Source organism: Taudactylus pleione, unplaced genomic scaffold (assembly GCF_031769625.1).
Source record: "Taudactylus pleione unplaced genomic scaffold, aTauple2 ptg001084l, whole genome shotgun sequence".
Classification (NCBI taxonomy): domain Eukaryota; kingdom Metazoa; phylum Chordata; class Amphibia; order Anura; family Myobatrachidae; genus Taudactylus; species Taudactylus pleione.
This window is the reverse complement of record NW_028285485.1, coordinates 2,731,999-2,751,654: the sequence shown is the minus strand read 5'-3', so window position 1 is coordinate 2,751,654 and position 19,656 is coordinate 2,731,999. Positions and strand designations below refer to the sequence as shown.

General features: G+C 46.7%; 1 long non-coding RNA gene across 1 annotated transcript in view; it reads right to left on the bottom strand.

Annotated features, from left to right (window-relative positions):
• Positions 1-19,656, bottom strand: part of LOC148453838 (uncharacterized) — a 232,600-nt gene that overhangs the window by 22,541 nt on the left and 190,403 nt on the right. The window contains exon 2 of the long non-coding RNA XR_015874864.1: positions 10,585-10,741. This is a non-coding gene — a long non-coding RNA (uncharacterized LOC148453838). The remainder of the gene's footprint in view (positions 1-10,584; positions 10,742-19,656) is intronic.

The following is a 19,656-nucleotide window of genomic DNA, read 5'->3' as shown; positions in this document are numbered from 1 at the left end:
TCTGTAAGTTTCTGAATCCGACAGCAGTCTTCCACACTCCATTTCATATTTGTTCCTACCCATGATTACCAGACCCCTCCTGCTTTATCTGCTGGCTTTATAATGATCGTCTTGTCTTTTTTTAATTCTTTCAAAGCATTGTTTTCTTGTCTTGTTAAATTGTACTTGATCTTTTGTTTGTCCTGTAATGCTGATATATCCTTTTCCATCAATTTCTGGAATGTTTCACTAAGGTTAAAAATACTTGTGTTGTGTTTCTTCTCTATTTGTACTTTTAGTTTTTTGTTCTTCTTTCCTCCCCTGACACCCCATGGCCTGGTGACATGTAATTCTTTTTTTTTTTGTGTGGTGTTCTCATCGCTTCTAGGGGGTCTCTGATCTCTCTGGTTAACCATAAAAAATATTCATCATAGTCCTCATCGGATTCACTGCTTAAATTTATTTTTCTTGATTGTTTTTCTTTGATTTTTGTCCTGTTGTTGATATTTCCTATGGACTCTATACTGTGCAGTAGTGTTTCATATTCAGCTCTTTCCTCTTTCTCTGCTTCTTTCTCTTCTTCCGACTCTAGTTTGCAATGAGTTTGTACAGGTTATTATTAGGGTATACAAATATTATTGTAAAATTATTGTATGGTTGAAATCTTCTTTTAACTTTTGGTGTTGGTGGCAATGTTTTGATAAAAGGTTCCCTTGTTCCTCTTTGTGGTGGTTCTCTGTTTGTGTTAATCCTTGTGTTCCTCTGTTGTCTGTTCATTTTATTTGACCATTGGGAATTCATGTCTTCTTCTGCTTTCATATAAACTATATTCCCTGGTTTTCTTCTCTATTTTTGTTCTTTCTAGATTTTCTGTTTCTTTTACATCTCTTTGGAAATCTTTCTGTTTCTGTTGTATTACGTCTCCTTCTAATTTCTCTATTTTGACATTGGTCATCTTCATAAGGTTTTTATACTCCTCCATGTTTTCCAGTGGTTCTAATTTTTTTTCTATAGAGATAATTGTATCGTTTAAATTTTTCATGGATACCTTCCGGTCTTCTATGATAAGTTCCATTCATTTATTTTGAAGATTTGTCCAGTTCCTTGTTCCATTTTTTGGTACACCGCAAAGGATCCCGACATTACAAACCCGGAACCCACATGGTCTAAAAAGACTATACACATTATTCGCAACCCTGTTTTATTTTCATTAAAGCATTGCACATTATAAAACATCACATAGGTTTAAAACAAGCTTTCCTATTTACTTACACTCTGAGAAATACATTTGAACGCTGCTGGTTAAAGGGAAATGCATCCAAATACTAAATAATAAAAAGGGAAATGCACCGTGTAGAATGAGGGTGGTGGCTGCACAGTCGATCAGCTCTGTGCCCCACATTATTATCTTCTCACCAATATAAAACATAAACAATTTGTGGAGGCAGTGGGAAATTATTGTGCCAAGGAGTGTCGCCACACCAAGGAAAGGGTGGTTTATAATATCTATGGGATACCATCTCAGAACTCTGGACTCTGCGTTTAAAGGTCATAGGTGTTGCCATCTCTGGGCCTGATTCAGCAGGGAACGCAGTTGCTTATACACCCGCAATTGGTCGATTGTAGAGTACTGCGCATGCATCGCAGTGCTCGTGCGCAAACTAGCTACTGTGCTCGGATACGCAGACCCATGGTAGAGTAATTGACAGGAAGTGCGATATGGGGGTGGTGACGGGGGGGTGGTGGGGTGAACGCAGTGCCAGTCTGTTGCATGGGCATGCATAAATTAGCCACTGTGATACCATACGCTGCCTGAGGTCTCATAGCGTGCGCTGAAGTAAGCAATTCCTGAGTAAGGTCTGGGCTTCCCTAACTGTCCAATGTTACCGACTGTTTCTCTATTTTGTTAAAATATACGGATGTGAGTAAGGGGATGTGGGCGTCCTTATGTCATGCTGCGATCGCAATGCAAATGCAAACATTTAAATAACACCGCTGATATTAGCAACGCAGTTGTGTGCATATAAGCAGAATAGCGATCCGTAGTGAATCAGGCTCTCTGTCCCTTCTTTAGCGATCACCGCTGCCTCCTTGATGACAGCAGCTGCTATTGAACATGGGGAACCACAGTGCTGGCTCTTTTTCTATTAGTGAACATGGGGAACTAAAGTGCCTGGCTGATCAGGCTGCAGCCTAGGATGCTGGCCATGCCGGGTCTTGGGGCTCCACTGCAGACAGCTATCAGCAGGGCCAGATTAACAATGGAGCGGATGGAGCTACAGCTCCAGGCCTCCAAATAAAAATAGGCCCATCAACATGACAGAATGATTACCAGCTGCCTAACTGGCCATAAATTTTAAATATTTAAATAGTTTTTCTAGTCCCCCATCCCCTCAAAAAAACAAAATTATGCAATTTTTCTATTTCTATGTAATTAGGGAGACATCGTGATCATAGTTTAGGGGGGTGTATACACCAAGGTGACTCTGACCACAGCCACACAGCACCGTTCATAGCTCTTCCCCTTCTCAGTATAGGCCCTTGAACATTTTCAGCTCCAGGCTCGTGTGGGCCTTAATCCGGCCCTGGCTATCAGTCATACTAGTCATCAGTGGCGGAACTTGCGAGTGGTGGGCCAAAGTGCAAAAATATGTTTTGGTTCCCCTCCCTTCCAGGCCCCACGCTAAGTTCATAATATGGTACACGGTGTGGCCGGCAAAAAATACAGAGACCATCCCAGTGTCTAATAACCTGAGCCCCTTTAATCAAATAATAACAATAATAATAATCTGTGCCCCCCTTTAAACAGCAGTGCTGCACAAAGGCTCCACAGATGGGTCTGCTGGCTGAGAGAGTGCTGGGCAGTTATGATGATCCCATCATTGGAGGGAGGCCTGGCGGGCCCCTTACTGCCCAGGGGCCAGGTGTGATGCATCAGTGGTAGTTCCACCCCTGCTAGTCATGATGGCAGATATAACCTCCCTGCCCTTGTGTAGCCCTGTTCCCTGTGTGTGCAACCATCTTCCTGGAGATCTTGTCAGTTTAGGTCTCTATGTGCCGAATACAGGTTATAAAAGGACTGTTATCCCCTAGTGGTCAGTGTCACACCGCTCAGCTATTAGCATGAAGACTAGAGATGGTCCAATCCCACTACATATTCAGCCAATGAGGAGCGCATTACATCACATGACTGTCGCCTCCTCAAATTGCATGTCATGGACATGGAGTGTTACCAGTTCATCCCCCTTAAGATGGACATTTTTGGCGAAACCGTGTTGCACTGCAAGGGAGCTAATTTAAAATGTGCGGACAGATTTAGACTTGGAAGTGGGACACGTTATAGCTCAACTCTAAGGGCCAAATGTAATAGGGTGAGAGTTTAGAAAAGTGAGAGTTTCTGACACTTTTTAAACTTTGCCAATGTAATAGAGTCCAAAAACAAAGTAACAGAGCGAACTTGCATGTTTTTTTAGACTTAAATAACTCTCACGATTTAAAATCTCATTCAGATGTTTTCCCATTTTGAAGATAAAACTCAACCAATGTGAGAGTTTACTGCTAAACTCTCACATTTTCTAAACTGTCACCCTATTACATTTGGCCCTAAATTGTGGAGTAAATATAACACTGGTTAGTAATTGTGCGCTACTTCAAAGTAAATCTCTTTGCCCCCCTTGAATTTATCTCTTTATGGTTTGTACAGGTACAAATTTGGACCCTTTAGCTGAGTCTGCACCTAATGCTAAATCAGCTTTTTTCCCCAGATTAGTATGGTCAAACAAGTACTACCTTTACTATATATTTGTACTTTGTTCCAGTTTTTAATGTTACAGTGCCCTGAAGCAGCTTTTTAACATTACTAGTAGAATCAATGACCTATACTTCCCTACTTTCCTAGAATGTCCGTGTCCATATCTTGTTATTGCAACATTGAGTGTGGGGGGCAGTAACACGACTCACGCCTCCCTGCACCTTCTAGAAGATCATAGCTAGAATCTGATTGGTTGCTTTGGGAAACATCTCTTCTAAAACTCACTTCTAAAAACTCTCACTTTAGTAAATTGACCCCATATATTCAATTTAATACACATATAAAATGCGATTTGCTTATAGATCATCAGAATTCTTTTCATCAAGAGTGAACATCAAAAAGCATTTGAATGAAATAAACAGTATAAATCTAAAATGACACACCACGTGGATCTTACTAAATAAACCTGTTACAAGTTACAACAGTCCTGTGTCTTTTCACTCAAGGGAGTAGTTATTTTGTATCTCCCAAAAGGGATACCAAGTTATGTAATATGATTGTTGTTATATAGGGGCCTATTCATCATCACTTAGGCCCTGAGTCAGAGGCGCTCGCTATTTGCGAGCACTCGCTCTGAATCAGGGCGGGCCGTTTTTTTTTTTTACACCGGCCTCCAGGCCGCTTGCTAAGCTGTGGGTGACCACCCACAGCTTTAGCGGGCGGCCTGGCGATGGTCGCGATTATCGCGACCATCGGGTTTGCGACGAGACCCTTGTGGTAGGGTCTCATCCACCGCAAGCCCCAGTGAACTTCCTGCTCTAATAGTGTGATGTCCTTCGGGAACGCCTCTGTTTGTGCAGCCACCCCCCCGACCCGCCTACAAAACGGGGCGAGCTGTCGATCAACATTGACAGCCGCCCCGTCTGGTAGCGAGCCCCGGAGCGAGTGATTTCTCACCTGCTCCGGGGCTCTTGCACGCGCGTGCGCACTGCCCGGCCATCGACCCGCTTGCGAGCGATGTGCGCTCGCGCGCGGGTCTGAATCAGGCCCTTAATTTTTACAAAAGCAGGTGAAAATACACATTTTCACCTGCAATTGTAAAAATTAAGTTATCGGGCCATTCATCATGAGGGTAAAGCACGAGATATCACATATATCTCCTACTTACCTTCCTCTGGCGGAATGGCCCGCTTTCCCCATACACTAGTATCACAGATATCTCCTACTTACCTTCCTCTTGCAGAATGGCCTGCTGTCCCCATACACTAGTATCACAGATATCTCCTGCTTACCTTCCTCTTGCAGAATGGCCCGCTGTCCCCATGCACTAGTATCACAGATATCTCCTGCTTACCTTCCTCTGGCGGAATGACCCGCTGTCCCCATACACTAGTATCACAGATATCTCCTGCTTACCTTCCTCTGGCGGAATGGCCTGCTGTCCCCATACACTAGTATCACAGATATCTCCTACTTACCTTCCTCTTGCAGAATGGCCCGCTGTCCCCATACACTAGTATCACAGATATCTCCTACTTACCTTCCTCTTGCAGAATGGCCTGCTGTCCCCATACACTAGTATCACAGATATCTCCTACTTACCTTCCTCTGGCGAAATGGCCCGCTGTCCCAATACACTAGTATCACCAATATCTCCTACTTACCTTCCTCTGGCAGAATGGCCCGCTGTCCCCATACACTATTATCACAGATATCTCCTACTTACCTTCCTCTGGCGGAATGGCCCGCTGTCCCCATACACTATTATCACAGATATCTCCTACTTACCTTCCTCTGGCGGAATGGCCCGCTGTCCCCATACACTAGTATCACAGATATCTCCTACTTACCTTCCTCTGGCAGAATGGCCCGCTGTCCCCATACACTAGTATCACAGATATCTCCTACTTACCTTCATCTCCTGGAATGGCAGAATTCATCAAGCTCCGAAAATATAATTTTTTCGGAGCTTGATTGCAGTAGCATTCACCAACTTCAGATGGTGTTTGCTACCGCTACCCGTTCCTTCCCTGTAGGTCACGCATGCGCACTGCTCTCGAGAGCAGTGAAAAGATTCACTGCTCCGAAAAAGGAGCAGTGGAGCCGATCGCTGGGGCAGCTGATTTTCGAATCAGCTGCCTCAGCTCCGGAGCAATGATGAATCGGGGTCCGTTCGGACCACGATAATTAACATCTTGAATAGGCCCAAAAGTGTCCGAGTCCACAGGATCTCTTGAATATAATTTGCACCTTAGCAACAGTCAGGAAAAGGTCAAGATTTATTTTCTCATATAATGGTTAAAATTACCCTCCTTGGCCCTGAGCTGCTGGATAACAGGACCCCCGCCTGGCTGACAGGTCAGTATAATCAAGGTGGTTCGGGGTGTCCCCCGGTTAATGACACGGTCCAGATACACACAGCTTTCACCAGCCACGCTCGGGAGACAAATTCCGGCATTTAGAAACAGCTCACAGGTACTACTATTGTCTCAAACCTCGTCCGTATCTTAAGCCACGCCAGTTGGGGGCAGGAATAATGAGAGACGCTGACAGATGCATGCAGCGGTCCGGCGATGTGATCCTGTGAAGCCCAGTGCAGCTCCGTGTCTCACGCACTGTGATGGTCTGGTAGTCAGACACAGGTGCCAGGCTGATGCTCAGTTTGTTAGTGACCGCCTAGCGGGCGGAACTCCTGTCAGCGTGATAATAAAGAAAGAACTTATGGATAAGGTGCAAATAAAGCAATATAGGCTCCACAGTGTCAATAGGGAAAACGACGCGTTTCGTCTACTCTGTAGACTTTTTCAAGCTAAAAGTACATTCAGTACCTATCCTTAATCTACAGTATATGCTCTCTGTTGCTCTCCATTGTCTTTCTGCTGGTGGAAGCTATGGGGTAGGGGTGAATTGGAATGAATGGATGGATGATTAGCATGTACAACCATATTCCTGGCTTTATCAGTAACATCAATGAACAAAGTATTTCTTTTAAAAAAAAACAACATATCCCAGACATCCATGTCCGACAACGTTTCAGAGATATGTAAGATTATTTCATTTTATTTTCCTAATGTTACATTTCCACGACATAAGGTGTAGTAAAATGTTTACTGGGGATAGGAGCATATGTATAGTGGGTGCAGGGGGATCCATAGCTATGGGGCCCTGAGGTTTGGGGGGGCCCACGTTCAATTCCAAATGGCTCAGTAACAACAGGCAGCACAATACTGAATACAGAAAGGGGCAGCCTACAAACTACTCAGTCACAATACTTGAAAACGCACCTTGTGGGCATCACCCGCAATTGAATCATCTCCTAGAGGTCAACAACAGTACAGAGTATAGATGAGGTTCCTGCCAGACTGGAGAAGCAACATTGTGGCAGCAAAGACACCTCTAGATAAAACAAAGGGCCTGAATCAGAGGCGCTCGCAGTGTGCGAGCGCTCGCTCTGAATCAGGGCGTTTTATGGTTTTTTTTGTTTCGGCCTCCAGGCCGCTCGCAAAGCTGTGGGTGACCACCCACAGCTAGTGCGAGCGGCCTGGCGATGGTCGCGACCACCGGGCTTGCGTCGAGACCCTGCGGGAGGGTCTCGGCTCCCGCAAGTCCGAGTGGACTTCCTGCTCTAATAGAGCAGGAAGTCCACTACTGACATCACGAGTGATGTCAGTAGGGCCGCCCACAAATGGCAGGCGTTCCTAAGGGAATGCCTGCGTTTGTGCAGTCACCCCCCCTCCCCGCCTACAAAACGGGGGGAGCTGTCATTCAACAGCGACATCAGCCCCGTCATGTAGTGAGCCCCGGAGCGATGGAGCTGCCGTCGCTCGCTGGGGCTCGCGCATGCACATCTCTCACCAACACTATCTATTTCCACCTTCCACAACTACGCTCTTAATACAATTTATATTATTTTATTTACTAGTAAAGGGCTCCGGCATATGCTCTGGCTGCGGCTCTGTTCTGCTCCTCCCAACTCTCTGCTGCACAGCGTCCCTCCCCTCTCCGTCCCGTTACACCAAGCCACCCTGCTCAGTCCCGCCCTCCACTCCGTCCTGCCACCTGGTCCCGGCACCCGCTGGGTTCTCCTCTCCTATGTCTGTCCTGTCTCCCTTATAGTGGGAGGTGTTGGACCGGCAGTGCCCGCCCTAGCTCCTACTACACTTGCACGTTTCAGGCAGGACAGACCTATTCTAAAAATGTCTTTGATCTTTAGATTACTAATAAATATTGCTTACATAGAATCAACATAGCCAGAAACACAGTAGAGTAGGGTCAATTATTGGCAAATTGGAGCAAGTTTCAGCAGCAACCAGGGGTGTATCTACCCATTGGCCAGGATGGCACTCGCGAGGGGTGCCGGCCAAGGGGGGCGCCATGTGGGGGTACCTCCCGTGGCCAGTGGTAGAATCAAGAGAGGGACGCTAGGACTGCACTCCCGGGTACGCCCCTGGGACAGCAGCAATGAGGAAAACAACGCCATGCGTGCCTTCTTCAAAAAAAAAAAAAGTTTTATTTATTCTATGTATCAGGAACTTCCTAGATGTCAAGGTCCGGGCAGCTGCCATCGCATACCAGCGGCTGCCTGGTAGGTACATAGAATAAATAAAGCTTTTTTTTTTCATTGAACAAGGCTCGCGTGACGTCATGTGTGTCTCATCACTGCTGCTGCACTGAGGAGCCGCCGAGCCACAGGCTGAAGTTGGTAAATATTTGTGGGCCGCAGGGGGCCGGTGGCTGGATGGTGGGGGCCAGGGACTGGAGCCAGGGGCTGGATGCGTGGAGCCAGGAACTGGAGAAGGGGGGACAGGGACTGTGGCCCCGCATTACAGGCAGGCTAATGGCTGGGGAGACAGGAGGGGGGTGACTGGGGAGACAGAAGTAGGATGGTGGGGCTGTGGAGACAGCAGGGTGATGGCTGGTGAGACAGGAGAGGGATGACTGGGGAGACAGGAGAGGCATGGCTGGGGAGACAGGAGGGGGATGGTGGGGCTGGGGAGACAGGAGGGGGACAGGCCCACCAAGAGCCAGGTAACAGGGGGCGTGGCCAGTGGCAGGCTGGGCCGGGGGGCACGTGCCATGTGCCCCCAGGCCGCAGCGCGTGGCCCGGGCCGCAGCGGCATGCGGGCCGCGGGCCACGGGCAGTCTGTGTCACTGTGACACAGACTGCACCGCGTGTTTAGCGCTAACCGGACGGAGTTCGGTCAGCGCTACACAGCACAAACACACAGCCGCCGAAGCCGGCAGCTGTGTGTTTACTGTAATCAGCAGCCACTAAGAATCTTCCGGCTCCCGCAGTGGGTAATGGGAGAGACGTCGTCATGACGACGTCTCTCCCATGAAGCAAAGCGGCCGGAGGAGCTGGTAGAAGCGCCGGGACCAGGAGCGGGAGTTTCAGGTAAGTGTTTTTTAATTTTTTTATTAAGTCTCTCTCTACTGGGGGGGGGACTACTGGGGGCACTACCAGGGGGGGGATTACTATGGAGGCACTACCAGGGGGGTGGATTACTACTGGGGGCACTACAAGGGGGGGACTACTACTACTGGGGGCACTACAAGGGGAGGACTACTACTACTGGGGGAACTACAAGGGGGGGCTACTACTGAGGGCACTACAAGGGGGGATACTACTGGGGGCACTACAAGGGGGGGGACTACTACTACAGGGGCACTACAAAGGTGGGACTATTACTACTGGGGGCACTACTAGGGGGGGTCTATTACTACTGGGGGCACTACAAGGGGTGGACTACTACTACTGGGGGCACTACAAGGAGGGGGGACTACAAGGGGGGACTACTACTACTGGGGGCACTACAAGGGGGGGACTACTACTGGGGGCACTACTACTACTGGGGGCACTACAAGGGGGGGACTACTACTAGTGGCACTACAAGGGCAGGGGACTACTACTAGGGGCACTGCATAGGGGGGAGGGGACTACTACTAGGGGCACTACATAGGGGGAGGGGACTACCACTGGGGGCACTGCATCGAGGGACCACTGCTGGGGGCTCTATATAAAGGGCAATACTGGGGGTACTGAATAGGGGGGAGACTACAACTGGGGCCACTATTTAAGGGGCATTGCATAAGGGTTACCATTATTGGGGGCACTGCATGGGGGGTGGACTGCTACTGGGGGCACTGAATAGGGGGTATCACTATTGGGGGCACTATATAAGGTGCTTACTACTGGGGGCACAAGGGGCATTGCATAGGGGGGGATCACTACTGGGGGCACTACTGGAGGCCTGCATAAGGGTGTTCTCTCCTGTGGCACACAGGGGCACTGCATATGGGCACTACGACAGGGGGCTGCCCCTAATATTTATTTTTACCTTACATTAATCCCATATGGACCCGCCTCCTCCCTGAAACACTTGAGGGGGGTGCGCCGCTGTAGCACGCACGTTCTTCGTTCACCCTGGCTACACGCTACTCCTCTGCCAGGGCCGCCTGCATGCATTTGCCCCCCCAGGCTAAAAGTTGCCAGCCAGCCCCTGGGCGTGGCCTAATCGCAGGAGGCCCGCTGGGCCCCTCAGGAAGCCCGGGCCCGGGTAATTTGTACCCGCTCCCCCCCTTCCTCTTGGCGCCCCTGGATGGGGATGCTGGGGAGACAAAAAGGGGGCTGCCTGAAGAAACAGAAGGGGGTTCTGGCTGATAAAACATGGGGGTTGGGTAGGGATACAGAAGGAGGGCTGGCTGTAGAGACGTTGTAAGCACAGAGTAATTCAGAAAATATGGGGGGGAGGGGGTACCAGTCCATTACTTTGCCAGGGGCGCTTGGACCCCTAGATACACCCTTGGCAGCAACAACTGATTTTCAGACGCTGAAGAAAGCAAGAGACGCTCACCTTCAAATATCCGATCTAATCTCTGCCGCTTCACTTTGTGTTTTTCCATCAGAGACATGAGACCTGGGCGCCAGCAGTTGTCACCACGCAATTTCTACCAGTGATGCAAGAATAGCCAACCGGGAAAAAGAAAACTTCCTTACAAATACAGAATCACCTGGAACGAGAAAACATAAGATATTATAACAAAATATTGTCGATGTCACAGCAACTTTTTTTAAATATCGTTTATGGCTTGCAACCAGCTGGTCTTCACTACACTTTATTGCAAAAACCACGGAATGTTATGATCTCTTTTATTTACACTGCTATAGTCTGATATTTATCAAAACTAGAGAGAAAATGGGAAAACACTCAGCAGCAGTTTTTGAGTGATCCCCGTATCTTGATGGACAAAATGTTGACACTAGGGGCCTGATTCAGAGCCGTTCGCTATTTGCGGTCGTTCGTTCAAAAACAAGGGGTGGCTATTCAAATGATCCGTTCGCAAATTGCAGTCTGTTCACACCTCTAAGTGTGAACGAGCGAGCAAAACATACGCTCGTTTATTTGTTAAAAACGCCCCCTGGCCGCTCGCACCATACGTCATGTCCGCTATTTATTAGATTAATCGAGTACATCGACCAGCGTATGAACTGCTCGCTATTCTTGTGGTTGGTTTTTGCTACCACAATCTTGCGAGCAGTTCTGGCTATAAAATAACCCAGTGACGTGGTCAATGACGCTGCTGTATTAATTATGCACACCCATAAAACGCCCGTTTTGACCTTTAAGCACGCCTGCGTTCGGATCTCCACTCCCCATTTTCAAGCACCTTCCCCTGTTACCACCCACATACGCCTCATTCTGTCACTCAAAATAGCAGGCATTCGCTATATTGCGAGCACATGAATTTCGGCCGCACTGACTGGTTTGCGCATGCGTATAACGATCCGTACGCATGCGCAGATGTGCGAACATCGCTCGGAACGAGCGTACTGCCGCTAGCGAGTGGCTCTGAATGAGGGTCTAAATTTGGTATGCTCCAAATCCATTCAGGGCATGCCCCCAATCCAATAAGCTAGACGCCCCAATTTTTTTCTCATGGTACTCAAATGTACACGATACCAGAACTTATATCTAGTTCTAGAATCAGGAACAAATTCGGAGACAAACACAGGATTTCCAGAGGGGGGTTTCCAAATGCTTAATTTTAGAGTGAGTGTGGCCTGTCAATGAAGAGGGTATAATTAGCACTTATCCAGCTTTAATAAGCGTCATACAAAGTGCATTGTGTCATAAATCCAGCATATACAGGACCAGGGATCACAGTAAGCCATTAGATTTGGCAGTAGGGCCATTTATTTTAGATATGGGCACCATTCCAGACTATTGGAGCAAGTCCGGGAGCCTTGTGGAGCAGCAGAATAACCCAGAACTGCCCTGGACATACTGTATATGTACATATTGGGCTCTATAGCAGTGCATCTCTAACAGTGCATGTTTTCCAGTTCTTCTAGTTGGTGGACAGGTTATTTATTACTGGCTGATACATGTTAAAAGATCCACAGGTGGTGCTAATTATTTCATTTGTGATACTGAGAAGAACATGCAGTACTAGTAACAATCTATTATATTACTATTTCTATTGTGGTCATGGTGTGGGCTGGGGAGGGGAGTTTCCAGGCAGACGGAAGCCCCCCCTGTGTTTGCCTATGAAATTAGTGAAATTATTTCTAAAATTAATAAATTAAGCATTCAGAGTATACAAAATTCTTGTATCAACTTTAGGTGAATACCGGAACCTTTTTTTATAAATTCTGCCACGTTTTTCATTGGACAAACAAACACAGATAATATATACAGTCAGGTCCATAAATATTGGGACATTGACAGAATTTTCAGATTTTGGCCTCTATTCACCACCACAATGGTTTTGAAATGAAACAAACAAGATGTGCTTTAACTGCAGACTTTCAGATTTAATTTGAGGGTAATTACATCCAAATCGGGTGAACGGTGTAGGAATTACAACAGTTTCAATATGTGCCTCCCACTTTTTAAGGGACCAAAAGTAATGGGACTATCAACTCAAAAGCTATTTCATTGACAGGTGTGAGCTATTCCCTCGTTATTTCATTATCAATTATGCAGGTAAAAGGTCTGGAGTTGATTCTAGGTGTGACATTTGCATTTGGAATCAGTTGCTGTCAACTCTCAATATGAGATCCAAAGAGCTGTCACTATCAGTGAAGCAAGCCATCATTAGGCTGAAAAATCAAAACAAACCCATCAGAGAGATAGCAAAAACATTAGGTGTGGCCAAATCAACTGTTTGGAACATTCTTAAAAAGAAAGAACGCACCGGAGAGCTCAGCAACACCAAAAGACCCGGAAGACCACGGAAAACAACTGTGGTGGATGACAGAAGAATTATTTCCCTTGTGAAGAAAAACCCCTTCACAACAGTTGGCCAAATCCAGAACACTCTCCAGGAGGTAGGTGTATATGTGTCAAAGTCAACAATCAAGAGAAGACTTCACAAGAGTGAATATAGAGGGTTCACCACAAGATGTAAACCATTGGTTGAGCCACAAAAACAGGAAGACCAGATTAGAGTTTGCCAAACAACATCTAAAAAAGCCATTACAGTTCTGGAACAACATCCTATGGACAGATGAGACAAATATCAACTTGTACCAGAGTGATGGGAAGAAAAGAGTATGGAGAAGGAAAGGAACTGCTCATGATCCAAAACATACCACCTCATCAGTGAAGCATGGTGGTGGTAGTGTCATGGCGTGGGCATGTATGGCTGCCAATGGAACTGGTTCCCTTGTATTTATTTATTATGTGACTGCTGACAAAAGCAGCAGAATGAATTGTGAAGTGTTTCGGGCAATATTATATGCTCATATTCAGTCAAATGCTTCAGAACTCATTGGACGGCGCTTCACAGTGCAGATGGACAATAACCCGAAGCATACTGCAAAACCAACCAAAGAGTTTTTTAAGGCTAAAAAGTGGAATGTTATGCAGTGGCCAAGTCAATCACCTGACCTGAATCCGATTGAGCATACATTTCACTTGATGAAGACAAAACTGAAGGGAAAATGCCCCAAAAACAAGCAGGAACTGAAGACATTTGCAGTAGAGGCCTGGCAGAGCATCACCAGGGATGAAACCCAGCGTCTGGTGATGTCTATGCGTTCCAGACTTCAGGCTGTAATTACCTGCAAAGGATTTGCAACAAAGTATTAAAAAGTGAAAGTTAGATTTAGGATTGTTTAGTTTGTCCCATTACTTTTGTCCCCTTAAAAAGTAGGAGGCACATATAGAAACCGTTGTAATTCCTACACCGTTCACCTGATTTGGATGTAATTACCCTCAAATTAAATCTGAAAGTCTGCAGTTAAAGCACATCTTGTTTGTTTCATTTCAAAGCCATTGTGGTGGTGAATAGAGGCCAAAATATGTAAATTCTGTCAATGTCCCAATATTTATGCACCTGACTGTGTATATATATATATATATATGAAAACAGCGGTTCCTTTAAGATATCTTTCATTTTCCGTCATTCTATATAGTTTGACTCTAGCATGCCATCATTACCTAGTTTGTAACCATCATTAACTAGTTTGTACATCTTAAAATTGCAATCAGCACTCTGGGTTTGCCTCCCGAGAAGCAGCATTTACCGATGGTTTGTGTACACCTCCGATATTTGAATAACAGCGTATACACAGGACCTGTACTGCACATGTGCAGATCTCCTTGTGTGAGCTCGCTCGCAGTGCCCCGATGCTGCAGTGACAGGTTGTGGCCATTTGGGGGAGGCTTCAGTCAGCATCGGAAAAAACTGGGGTGTGTTAGTCTCATTTTTTGGGCGTGCTGAAGCCAGCGGCTGCGTCCTTGTATGCAGCTTCACTGGCTTCAGCTGTGTGAAAACACTGACCATCCTGAGTAAATGGACGTTACTCAGATGACCAATTGTCACGCAGAGTGTTCTGATGCTGCGTCCTTGAACGAAGCAGCGGATCACCGAAGCCGTCATGAAGCGTCTATTTACACAAGACATTAGCGATATTTTAGTCCAAAGACGCAGTTCCTGTGCTAATAACGTACATCCCTGCAGCAGGCCCTCCGTACGTAAAAAGGTTATGAGGCCATTTCCCAAGTATTACTCAGGAAGAAATCACATGTGTGAAACTCTCCTGCTCTCTGCTGAAGAAAAATCTTGGGTTATGGATTATTTATAGGCTCATTTAAAACTAACACAAGGTTGGGATATTTCCCCGTACTGGCTTTTCCCTCTCTGCGGGGGTTGATGGAAAGCTGAACACAAATCAGCGGTAATAGCTGACGCATTGCTTGCAGGAAAATAAATGCATAGATTCGCACTTATGCAGTTTACGTATTTCTGTGGTCGGAACGCCCCTATCGGTACTCTGCGCTTGGTTTTACAGCCGCCATCATTAACAGTGGTCAGATTCATCAGAAAACTGCATTTTTATTGTAGTAAAATACACATTTTTCACACTGTGCATGCGCAGGAATAATTGCTACCATTCCACCCACATGCTGATTCAGTACATGGCGCTTACTGGGCTTGATTCAGCAGTGCACGATTATCGGGAATCTGTGCGTGCGCAGGACCCATTCTGCGAGTGAGCAGAATGGGTCCTGTTCAATTGCACATAAGCCCTTGAATGCCTCTGCCTGATTTACTCAGCTGTCTGGCCGCCCGGCGCTGTCCACCATTGCGACCATCGACCACCGATGGTCGCAATGGCGATCCCAGCCTGCGACCTCTGTCGCAGTGCTGGGATCGCAAATGCAGCAGGGGGTGTCATACCTCCTGCTGCATTGCATTATTGCAAGGATCGTAATTACAAAACTGCCTGAGTGCAGCTTTGCAATTGCGATCCTGGCTGAATCAGGCCCACTACTCCTTAATCTCAGAGAGGAGGAACAGAGGGAGGGGGCTTGCAAGGGAAAGCCGAGTACAGTAAGGGTCTGTTCACATAGTGCAGACCACAACAGAGGGTAGTGTATAGATCCCCTTCAATAGAAGTACCTGGAAGTGACGTGAGTCTGGGCGGAAGTGCGGTTCCATGCCCATAAAGGCCACCAAAAGAGGAAACTTGTTCGCTCGCCTTGCTACGCTCGCCAAAGGTTTATATTCCCCCTCTATGTCCACGTGGATGGTAAGGAATGACGTTGGACAGTAACTGATGATGTCAAGGTACATCTACGGAAGGGGATCTATCCAGTACCCACAACAGAGATCCATATGTGTCAAACTTACAATGCCGCTCCACGCCCACTGCAGTGCCGACCTGGCTGCAACCTCCCGGAGGGGCCAGCCCAAAGGTCGGCAAGAATGTGCGGCAGCTACACCCCGAGGCCTCTGAGGTTGGGAGCTGTGTATAAGAAATCTTATATCCCCTACTGCTATAACATTAATATATTACAAGTCACATTAGAGTTTTTTAAGGTGGATGAAGGCTTATGACTTTGTCAATTTATATTTTCAGGGAACTTTTCCATGACTTCTAACATGATTATAACTTACAGTCGGGTATACATGATATTATATATTGATTATGCACTTCTACTGTGTAAGCGTATCATTGTACGTTACAGCTTTGCTCACTTTGGGTAAAACCCATTGGATTCAAGAGCTGCAATTTATTTTTATTTCCTATTTCATGTCTGTGCCCAGCCTTGTCTCACCGGTGACATCCTGACAAATTGCCAACATAATGAATTGTAATTGGCTGCAGGATTCAGTCGCTGTGTGGCAGCTGAGTGGACTAAACATCCTTATTTTATCTGCCTGAACTTCATACTGTCACTAAAATCAATCAGCGTCCCGGAGATTTGTAGTTTAGCCCTCAGAGAGGCGACGCTGAGTGATCGGAATGTTTCTTTTATTCCTAACACCTCCAGCACTGGGTGCAGATCTTATTGTACAGCTCTCTATGAACGGAATGGCTGGCAACGCTTTCTCTTCCATTGTTCGCGTGTTTTCTAGGCCGCGCGTGTGTCAGACGGAATGTTATGAATTACAATGAAACAAGGACAAGATAGGAGATGCATTCACTGACAAAACAAAAAGACCTATAATTAAATCAACACTAGTTATTGCAATTAGGAGACCACAACCTGAGCTATTATGTGGGGGCACTGACATATTAAGTAAGTGATAGAGCATCAGCGAGGCTTACACATTACAAAACACCATGTAAATAGCTGTGCGTGCTGATGAAAACACAAAGCTATAGTACATGTATAGGCCAAAGTCAAATACACTTTTCTGTAGATATAAATGACGATGCACACACTCTGTGATGATGGCTACCGACGTTTTTTTTTACATTATACAAACCTCCCTTCTGCTCAACGGGAGGTTTCTGTCCTCCCTGAGCTCGCCCTAGGATACCTGCTTTAGGGTTTGACAGGTGTACCGCCCCAGTCAAGTTCCCCACCTGCCAATAGGCTGATGTCAGTCCACATTTATACACAAGTACAAACACTATAAACTTATCTAAAATAAAGACTCAGAGGCCTATTCATCATCGAAGGCCGTATGGGCTCCGACGATGAAGTATTAATCTCGCTGCGAGGGATACTGAAGCATCCAGCTCGCAGCGGGGGGATAGATTACACTATCCGGTCTGGGGACAACTGCTCTGAAAAGCAGCTGCCCCCTCGGTTAGTATCGCAGCTACAACTTTCGGTTTTCGGAGTTTGCTGAATACCAAGGGGGTCCTATCGGACCCCTGATGATGAATGGCCCCGTAACTTAAATATGCGGAAACTAGCGTTTCCACATGGTTACCACTTACCAGGCCTCTTAACGTTTGATGAATAGGCCCCTCAGAGACAAATTGGTGGGGAAATAGGGTCAGGCTTGGGATCGGTATGAAATACCACCAGACCTATGTCTGGCGGTTCAAATCCCGACGCCGGAAGACCGGCAGCAGTGAAGATCCCGACAGCTCCAAAGGTAAGTATTTACTAACCCTACTCCCCCCACCTAACCCTCCTTTAGGGGTGCCTAACTATAACCTCCCTTCCCAGTGCCTAACCTTAACCCCCCTCTAAGTGCCTAAACCTAACCCCCACTTCCCCGCAGCCTAAACCTAAGTCTCCAGGGGGGGCCTAACCCCCCCTTCCCCTAACCTACCCCTCCCAGGGGGGGTGCCTAACCCTAATTCAACCCGGGAGCCCTAAAACCTAACCCTCTCCCCCCCGCGGCTCTCCGCGCCCAGTGCCCGGCTTACCTTCGTTCGGGCATCGGGCTCCCAGCGTAGGTCTAATGACAAGCGTCGGGATTTCGACGCCAGTCATTAGTACCTTGCCGGGATTTGACAGTCGGGAAGCCGGCAGTCGGCATTTCGACCGTCGGCTTCCTGACTGCATCCCTCAGGCTTTACCTATACACTAATTCTGTAAGGTCTTTCCCATCTCCAACATTGAGCCACAGTAAGAGCCGGGGTGCGCTCCCCAACATCTCCTACTGCTATGGAGACGGGACAGACCTAGCCAAGGAGGAGGATCTGGCCAACCTGACAGGAAAGGGTAAGTATGGGAGTGGGTTATGGGGTGGTGGGAGCCAGTGGTGGGAGGGGGCGAGGTGGTGTGGTGAGTCGGGTATACTCTGCTGCTACTACCTGCTGCCACTATTCTACTCAGCTATACTACTATACTATATACTATATATAGCTATACTACTCAGCTACTACACCCCACGTTTTCTGGAACGTTCACCGCCACCGCCAAACGGCAGCAGCATGTCAATCAAGCAGCGACTTTCAGGGCACTGTGACCGACCAGATGACATGATTAAAAAACATTGGAAATCTGTGTGACCATGGAAACAGCGGCCATCTCTGAATCGATCCCTACAGGAGAACTCATCTGTTACATGTTCCGCTTGAATAAACTCCCTTCCCATGGCAGTAGATCCTACTATGTAGACCATTCTTAGGAAATCCAGAAGCCCTGCTCCATCCACAGTAGATATTATTATATTTTAATGAACATCCTCCTACTTTTGCAAAAAGTTGGGAAATAGTTCACACCCTGGATGTCTCCAGCCCAAAACCAAATCCGAGGGAATTTCTCGATTGCAATGAATGACCACCCCCCAAAGTAACCAAAGCCACCCCCATTTTGGCCATCATAAATCAGAGCGCATAAAAACAGAATTGCGTAGCACACCCAGTGACACTAGCTAGGGGGAGGGGGCTTTCAGTAAGGTTTTAGCTCTCCTTCAGCAGCTTCCTGAATTTACTCATTAGACGTAATCTTGCTTCATATTAAATCTACTCTGGTAACAGCTGCGAATTCAGACATGAATGCTATTTATTTAGCCATGACTCTGGGAAGAGAATCACAAGGTTACAATAACTGCAACTTATTTATCCAAGAGAGAAAAGCTCAACAATTGCGGCTAATGCGAGTCCTGGCACTGCCGCTGCAAGGTTTTATTTAAACAGCCTTAACTATTACATATTGATGTAAAGGGACATTTATACATATTGCCTTCAGCATTCATTTAATAAAATATGTGTGCATTAGAAACAGACAGTCGTTCTAACAAGGACATTAATGTGAGCCACAGTGAGGCAATGATGCTGTAATAGCGCTATGCTAAGTGCGTACGTACGTGATTTTGCAGATCATTTTCTTTTTTTTACTTTTCAACAACCCTCGTTTTTATTGATCCTTCATCCAAATTGAGCAGATCAGGGGTGGGGAAGAGCAAAATTTCAAGAGTCAATGGAAACAGCCCTATTTTCTCTATGGGTGAGGTATTAGTGATCGACAGGTATTATGTCGACAATGTATATGTTGACACCAAATGGTCGACATGCGACATGCAATATGCTGACGGGGACAAAAGGTCTACTGACAAAAGGTTGACAGTGCAAATGGTCGACAGGTACCAAAAGTTGACAGGGACAAATGGTTGACACACATACGGTCCACACAAAAATGGTTGACTCTGTTTTTTTGTTGATTTAAGCCTAACCCTCCCCGTAGATCCTATCCCTAATCCTCCCTCTGGTGTCTAACCCTAAC